At 40.1% G+C, this 8628-nt stretch overlaps 1 protein-coding gene across 4 annotated transcripts in view; it reads left to right on the forward strand.

The window, feature by feature from the left end:
* Positions 1-5183, forward strand: part of LOC128896078 (beta-1-syntrophin) — a 319965-nt gene extending 314782 nt beyond the window's left edge. For all 4 annotated transcript variants that reach the window (XM_054159243.1, XM_054159246.1, XM_054159247.1 and 1 more), the window contains one exon: positions 4644-5183. The gene's annotated coding sequence lies outside the window, so the exon portion shown is untranslated. The remainder of the gene's footprint in view (positions 1-4643) is intronic.
* The last annotated feature ends 3445 nt before the right edge of the window (positions 5184-8628 follow it).

The following is an 8628-nucleotide window of genomic DNA, read 5'->3' on the forward strand; positions in this document are numbered from 1 at the left end:
CGTGCAACTGACTGGAAGAACCGTACGCAAAAGTTTGAAAACGATCATTTGACAGGTCGTGGTAGGCATTAAACCTTAAATTTGTCTGTTCTCGGGCACCGGAAGCTGTGGTTGGCCTAGAAAAGTTCCTATGACGTGAAAATCGCAGGCTGCGACCGCAGGTGCGAAATATCCACTTACGAATTTCTTATCCCAACCACGATCCACTCGACGAATCGAGTTCCGAACGAAACCAGTCGGCGATGTTTGCCTTCCCGCGAAAAGGGCATGTCCCATTAGTTTCTTCCTCAGGCTCCATTTCTCTTCTGCTGAAAAGCATACTTTCCAGCCGCGATTAAGAAGATCTCCAAGCAAATGGTACTTCATCCTCGCGCAGACAGATCCCCGCAACTCCGCCGCGAACTCCCTCTATTGACTTCGCTTCCGAAACTTCGCCATCCTCCTGCAGAAGTTCCTCGTCCAAGGAGCCTAGTCCTTGAAGGGTTGCCAAGGCAGCTCGACCGATTTGTATATAAAACGTTATCATCAACCCCACCCGCTCGTAACCTTCCGTCAGCTCCGCTCTCCCAACGAGAATTCCCCGAGTGAAATTAACGAGCTTCCGCGTGGCGATAGTGCTCGAAACACCGAAGCCAGCGACATACGATCGAGAAACACCGGTGTTCCTCGAGATATGTACACTACCATTTATTTCAATACAGCATCGTATTTGTTATTTTTTGTTTTCGAGGAGCAATGCAAGTAATTAGCTATTTTGTGATGAATCCATTTTTATTGAAATGGAGCGATCGTATTTGAATTAATTGACGGTATTTTCAAACAATTGGATCGATGGTTTACTTTGCTTTCATTAAAGTACTCGATCTTAGTAGTGCGCATAGCACCGCACATTCGGGTTATTCTGGCTACCGATGGTAGCTATGGCGTAGCGATGTGAATTTTTTAAAAAATATCAGCTTATAAGGTGTGATGGGACGAAACCTTTTCGCATGTACAGTTTATTCGTACGACGTTTAGTTTCAGAGATAAAAAAAAAAAATACATACATGTCGAATTAAGTAACCTCCTCCTTTTCGAAGTCGGTTGAAAATCGAAAATTTAGGAGACCTTTCTCCTGAAATTCGATTTTCGCAACGAACTTCTAACTTTTCAATTTTTATTTTCGAAACTAAGCGTCCTATGAACATACCGTAAATATAAAAGTAGTTCTACTCAGTACTACATGTATGACAAATATTAATTACATCATTTTTTTTTTTTTTTTTTTTTTTTTTAAACTTACAGAGGAAATGGTGTATTGAAATTAATTCCGCTAGTGTACATGCAACGATACAAGAATTCTTCCAATTGCAATTCTATTAGTTTCAATTCGAGCTGATTAAGTTTTCTAGAAGTTAGCGCATTTCGAATAAAACCAGCGAGTCTGCTCGTTATATTGATATGTACGATTGACATCGGTGTTTCAAGCGTTATCATTGCGGAGAGGACGGAGTTCCACCCGGGGAATTGTCTTCGTCGGACAGTCGATCGCAACCTGCGGCTCGGAAACCGAATCCCGGCTCACGGATCGTCCCGCAGGCGAAAGCAAGTCGCGAAAATGTCGCTGGGTCGAAGGAAGACCGTCGTGGTCCAAACTATCCGCGAGTTAACCCGTGGGTGGAAGAGATCGAGCCCGGACCGACGATTTATTCGCGTTACGAGGCTACTCGCCGCGGTCCGGAGCCACGAACTGGTCCAGTCACTCTAAATTCGATTATGAACTTATTTCTGTCAAACGGATCTTAGACGCATACTATCGCCCTGTCGTAACGAATAACGTGTACGATATCGCGCAGTTACCGGCGAGGAAAGTCAGTTTTTCGTTAGGTAAAGGTTCAAAAATTTTACAAACGTCACGTGGAAACTATCGACTATTACTGTCTTTAACTATTAAAGAAAATATTGTAAAACGAGAGAGATTACCTTTTTTTTATAGGACTTAAGGGTATGTTTCACATATCAATTTGAGTAGCAGAAGAATAAATGGCATGAACTTGTGGGTCGACTTGATACATATCACTTCTTTATAAGACAAATTCTTTATCTTTCGTGTGGAGTCGTTTATGGAAAAATACAGGGAAATCTATGAGTATATGCACAAATGCAAAATGATGTAAAGTGTCAACAATAATATACATGTTATACCGACGTAATCGTTCGGTTCTTTTTCTGTGAAAATATAAATTTGCATAAACATCCACGGGCCAATGATAATTTTTAAAGTGAATCAACAGTATTCGAGGTAGCCATGAAAAGCTGGTCTATCCTCGTCGAGGGTTGTAGAATTGAGGGGTGTGCTGCAACGAGGAGGTAGCACCATTTTCTCAAATTTTCCTCCTTATTGCACCACAAAAAAAAGGAGTGTTTTAAATCCGTGATTGTGTTCTAATTTAAATCCATAAAAAAGATGGAGCTACCTCCTTACTGCAGCACACCTCTCAATTATCGCTACGACAACTGTGGAACGTTCCACACATTATTCGCAACGACTTGGTAAAAGTGTGGGAAATAATTGACCTTGATGAAATTATTTTCATAGCGTCCCGTGTATTATAATTTAGCATGACTGGACCGAAGCTATCGAAGCGACGAGCGTCCGCGTGTCACCGGGATTTCCTTTCATCCGTATAAATCCGACGTACGGGGTCGCGAACAATTGCTTCCCCGTGAATTGTTGAGTGTTACCAGAGCGGCCGTACAATAATAAGATTTCGACATTAAGTAGAACATATCAACGAAGCCACGTACCATTGGATCGCGTCCATCCGTAGCCTCCGAATTGTTCCTTTCGCGACAGGGTTGCTGCTCGCTGCGCAGAGATGGTCGATACTCTAAAATTTACAAGTCTAAATAAAAGATCAAAATAATTCCATCAGTCATTCTACCAATGAAAATTCCAATTTTCATCGAAAAACGGATCTATATTTCGCGTTCTAGCGTATAAGTACGCTCAATGTTCAAAAACATATCAGCCCGTAGGAATTTTTAACGTGAAAATCACGTAATATTCGTAATTCTCTGATCGGCCGAATATTTTCGTTATTTCAAACAGTACGCGAACGTGTTTCGCGCAAATGTTCGAACAATTGCGCGAAACAACCTCGCGTATTATTTGAAATAATAGAGGTATTCAGGTGATCAGATTTCGTGGAACACACTGTGTACGCTTCGAAGCGTATCTTCCAAAATTGCATATCAAAATTTAGCCTCATCCATGAATCATAGTTCAATATAACGAATGTTGCCTAAATGAATCCCTGTATACTGTGAATCGTTATCTATTACTCGACCCAAATTTCGTCCAACTCTGTCGCCGCGTTATGCAAGAGTCAAGGAGGCCGTCTCGTTATTTCTGTACATAGATCGTTCCGCACGAACAACTCAGAGGCTGCGTTCGCTCCAGGACGATTGTTCGCCGAGTCTGACGACGACTCGAACGGTCTCCTTGCTCCCTCGTTCCCGGCCGAGGCAGTTTCAGGGTTGTTGAACATTCGACGAGGCTCTCGCGAATTCTTCAGAGATTTACTTAGAGAGGGATCGTAACGGCGATGGTTGTCGGCCATGCGCGATGATCTGTTAACGCTAACAAGAAAAGGATCTCCCGTAGGGGATAGAGTACGTGTCCCTGTTTCTATCCGCAAGCAATGATAGATCGATTGCTCGACATGGATGTTTCTATTCTGAACCAATGACGAGCGTTCGGGTCTACCATTGTTGACCATTCGTTATCCATCGTTTGATATTCAACGAATAGCGGCTTCGAAGGCCACGTCCGTAATAATTCTATCTTTTATTCCTTATCTCGAGGAAAGGAATAAAATTCTCGTTTTGATATTATGTACCAATTTAACCCTTTCGACCCGAATTTTCTTCTAGTCGGATTGTATTCGTTTAGAAATTAATTGTATTCGATTAAGGTTGGCTATAAATTAGAAGTCGCAACCAGATAAGAATTTACTTTACTTTACTTAAGAATTTACTAGAATTTATCGAAACCGGATTTTCACTAGTAATTTGGCCAAAAGCGACCAAAAATATTCACCAACCATATACGGTCAGTCTCACAAATATTCGTACCGTCTATGTCTATTAAAGAAATTTGTCTAAATTGTTTTCAAACGTTTCATTACAAGTACGTACATGGATAAACTTTGCACTTGTATTACATGTAATGAAAAATTTATTTTGTAAACATCAAACCTATCATTTAATTTCGACAAATTCTTTCAATAAACACAGAGGGTACGAATATTTATGGGACTGACTGTATAATTGCACAAATCGATTAACGATCAAACAAAAAGTTGAGAAATCCGATGAAATAATGTACGTTGTTTTCTAAAATTCCCTTTGTAATATATACACAAATAAATACTGTAGAACGCATAAATACAGATGTAGCTTTCGTCTAACGGTATATAAAATTAGTAAGAAAAAATAGGCAAAAGTTAATCGTCAGTAACGTTACAATTTTGATGAGATTGGTGGAGTTAATCGATTTGCGCAGTGATCGACTGATATGTCACGCGAGGGTCGAGAGGGTTAAGCTAGACGATCGAGGGAAGTCGATCTAGCCGGGTTAATTCGTTGATCGAATATTTCAGGCAATAGTGGACACCGGTAGAGAGGGAGGTCTGTCCATCCAAAGCTAGCCGAGAGTGGAAACCCGAATCGAGCCCCGAAAACTGGCTGGAACGCATTTTCGGGACGCTCAGGGTATCGCAAAGTAGAAAAACCTGTAAATGAGCGAACACGTCGGGACGAATTAATTTAACTCTTCCGCACGATTTAATCGACAGAGAGAGAAGGAGATACAGAGGCCGGGAACGCCGCGAAAGGAACGGCCGGGAGCGCGCGTTACACGCATTCACGCACACACGCCTAGAGAAACGAAAAGCAACGTCATTAAGCGCGGGATAAGTACGGAACATCGACGATTCAGTTGGAAGGATTTGCGCGTAAACTGTGTATTTTTCTAATGATTTAGGACGTTCGGCCGGTCGCGGCTCGACGAACGCGCCGTTCTTTTTTTCCCGTGTTACGGGACACGCAGTCCTCTTACGTTATCATTTTCTCTAGGTTTAAGAGACGTTAACGTGTATATCTATGAGTTACCAAATAAATGAGAGCGGTTAGAAAAAAAATTACCTCGGACCACGATTACTCATCCACCCTCCAGGGATTTGTTTCAGGTCAGGATTGAATTTCAAGAATCGTTCAGGTAAGCGCCTTGGATTTCAATTTATCTATTCGCGAGAAGGGATTTTTGTTAATTGACATTTGCGAGCTCGTTTGATCGCGAAATTATCGTACGAATTTTGCTATTAGGTTGATGCACAATTATCGAGCGTTTTGTAAAGATAATATTTATCCGTGAACGAAATACACTCAGAGCATACATACACAGAGCGTGTTATGACAAATGAATACGATTACCAATTCGAACGTCAATAAACTGTCTTCTGAATAAATCTTGCTACAAAAAAAAAGCTGAACACTACTTTCATACGTCAGACCAGATACCTGTGTATCAACCCAATACATTTCGAAAGAAGTTCATGCAAAGCTACTGTATATTCGCTACTGTATATTCACGAGCAAATCTGGTCCACTAAAGTCTTTCTAAAAAGGAACACTCGACCAAATTTCGTCGCGAGAGGTTAATGCAGCAACGGGTGTCTAAAAGCAAATAAACCGTCCATCGAATATTCATCGACGGTATCGAGTGCCCTCGCGAGAAACTGAACTTTCGCGTGTTGACCCGGCAATCGATAGATTCGTGATCGCTCGACTGAGAAATACGTCCGCGAATTCAAAAGGAATTCAGGGGGTGGACTCGGACGGGGGGCTTGGAAAAGTTTCGAAACTTTGTCATTTTTATCGGCAGCCCCGATATCCACGTCTGGTGATTGGCTCGCGAAACTTTTCTGATCTGTCTTCTGTCCGCCCGGCGAACGTCCCGTGATCCTTTCAACCCTCGCGAAACTCTGATGCAACCAAGTCACGCGGTCGCTTCGAGACACCCGTTGTATAGTTCGCGAAAGAAATATACTGGAACACTCGCACGAGAGTTTTCGTGAAAAATATTCTTCAAGGGTAGATGTCAACGAATCTGACTTTCATTTCTACGCGATAGTCACGTTTTAACGAAGACGAAATCTATGGTAATTTTATAAAGTGGTAGAGTTTGTTTGTATGTAAAGGGTAATCTCTGGAACTACTCGATTCTAAAAATTTCTTTAGTAATAAAAGGCTGCACTATCCCTTAGTAACATAGGCTCTATTTTATTTTGACCAAATTTTATTTTGATAAAATAATCATTTTTTTTTTCTTTTTAAACAACAGTCGAACAATCGAATTAAACAAAATATCACCTTATAGAATATCACAAAATGAAACTTTTCTCTGTGTACAGTTTATTCGTACCACGGTTAGTTTCAGAAATAAAAATTAAAAACGCAGACCTTTTTCCTGAAATTCAATTTTTGCAACGAACTGAAACTATTTAATTTTTATTTTCGAAGCTAAGCGTTCTATGAATAAACTGTAACTACAGTCGGTGTAATAAGTATTCGTACAGCAACCGATTTCAAATAAATGGTACCTGTACGAATACGTATTACACTGTCTGTATAAAAAAGTTTCGTCTCATCATCCCTTATACGCAGATATTTTTTAAAAATTAGTCCAGTGATTAATCTATACCGAAACTTGTATTATATGCAACACTTTTTTACAGAAATTTAACTAAATTTCTTCGTCCACTTTAATGCCAAATAAAATGTTTAAGAATACAAAGGAAACTGCGTTTTTTTTCAACACGATAACTCGAACTAATTAATTTCGAATGCGTCTGAGGTACTTGCCAGCGTTTACTGAAGCAGAGATCGCGGAAACCATAGAAGGCTCAAAGGTGCTCGACTTCGACGTACCTCGCTTGGAAAGATATGCTCGGAAAAATTAAATTGCTACCTCTGGTTCTTCATTACCTTCGCTTCGATCTCCTCTAATTACACTTTTCGTGCCTCCACTTCAACGGAAAACGCCGGCCTCCGAAGGAAGCACAGACAGGTCTTCAAAGGATGGAGAAACTTCTCAGCGAGAAGTCAGCTGGGAAACGAAGTTAAACGAAGAAAGAACGCCAATCTAAACGACTAGGAAACTTTCATCTTTCGAAACGACAGGTTTCGTAAATTAACTCTTGACTGTAACGAGTAGCCATAATGGAATCTTTGTTTTCGTTGCTGACGGAGAAACCGTTCGCACGAAATGAATTTATCGAATTTTCTGAGGCACAAGGTATGGTTGATTACGAAGGATCAAATATGAACCTAAAGCAAATTCGACTTACGATATAAATATAAATTACGGTCGGTGGTATAGCTTGTGAGAAATACTATATATTAATAAATAATATAATGTTGAATTCTAAAAGAGAAACTAATACAATAGAACAAAAAAACAGTCGTGTTGAATGGGTTAAACGAGCCTTTAACCTGTGCTCGTTTAGCTATTATTTCTTAGGTCGATTTGGTGATACGATCGGAAATTGTTATCCCTCATTTGGAATATTTTGCGAACAAATCGACGTTCGTCGAGGCGAGAAATTCGAAACAAACCAAAATTCGAAACAGACCGAAATTCACGGTGCATCCGAATCGGAGATAGTTTCGCATACTAATGGATTAATGGAAATCGAGGCAATTTGGTATCGCAGGACAAGAAACAAGTTGAGCTCGAATTTTCGGTCACGATTTCGTACCCTGACGAAAGAGACGACGATTAATTCATTTCCACTGCTGACGGGACTTAAACAAATAATTGACTGACGCGATGAAATTTTGAACAAATCACACAGATAATCCGATATTCGGTACGATAATTGATTCTAAATTTGTCTATCGAAGAAATTTGTCTAAATTAAATGATAGATTTGATCTTTACAAATAATTGTTTCGTTATAAATATGTATATGAACAAACTTTTCGCATGAATATAGATCTAATGAAAAATTTATTCGGAAACATTAAACCTATAATTTAATTTAGGCAAATTTCGTCAATAAATATTCAAGGCACGAATACTTATGAGATTTATGAATACTAAATCTCTGTATATACGCCACATTTCGGTTTGCTTTCCCGTGCTATTTGAATAAAAAAAAAAACTTCAACAAAACATGCATCTTTAAAAAATTTTCTCTAACATAAATGTATTCTACATAATCACTAACAAAATTTCCTAGACTTACGAAGTCCCCTCCACAGAGGACATCCGAGTGCAAAAGGGTAATCCCCAAGCCCAGGCTCGCTTGAAATATTTTAAAGATCATAAACGCGGTCTAACAGCCGCGTGTAATTCACGTTTGTTACGCCGCATCACGGAAACCCGGTAATGATGCGTTGATTCTATAGAATTTCGCTGAAACCACCCCCGCCCCTCTCCCGTGCAAATAAAACCGGGATTTTAGCAACGAACCAGAAATAATAAATTGCTCGAGTGTCTGGAAAGAAGCCCCCCCCCCTTTCTCTCTCTCTCTCTCTCTCTCTCTCTCTCTCTCTCTCTCTCTCTCTCTCTCTCTCTCTATG

Source organism: Hylaeus anthracinus, unplaced genomic scaffold, assembly GCF_026225885.1.
Source record: "Hylaeus anthracinus isolate JK02 unplaced genomic scaffold, UHH_iyHylAnth1.0_haploid 5, whole genome shotgun sequence".
Lineage (NCBI taxonomy): Eukaryota > Metazoa > Arthropoda > Insecta > Hymenoptera > Colletidae > Hylaeus > Hylaeus anthracinus.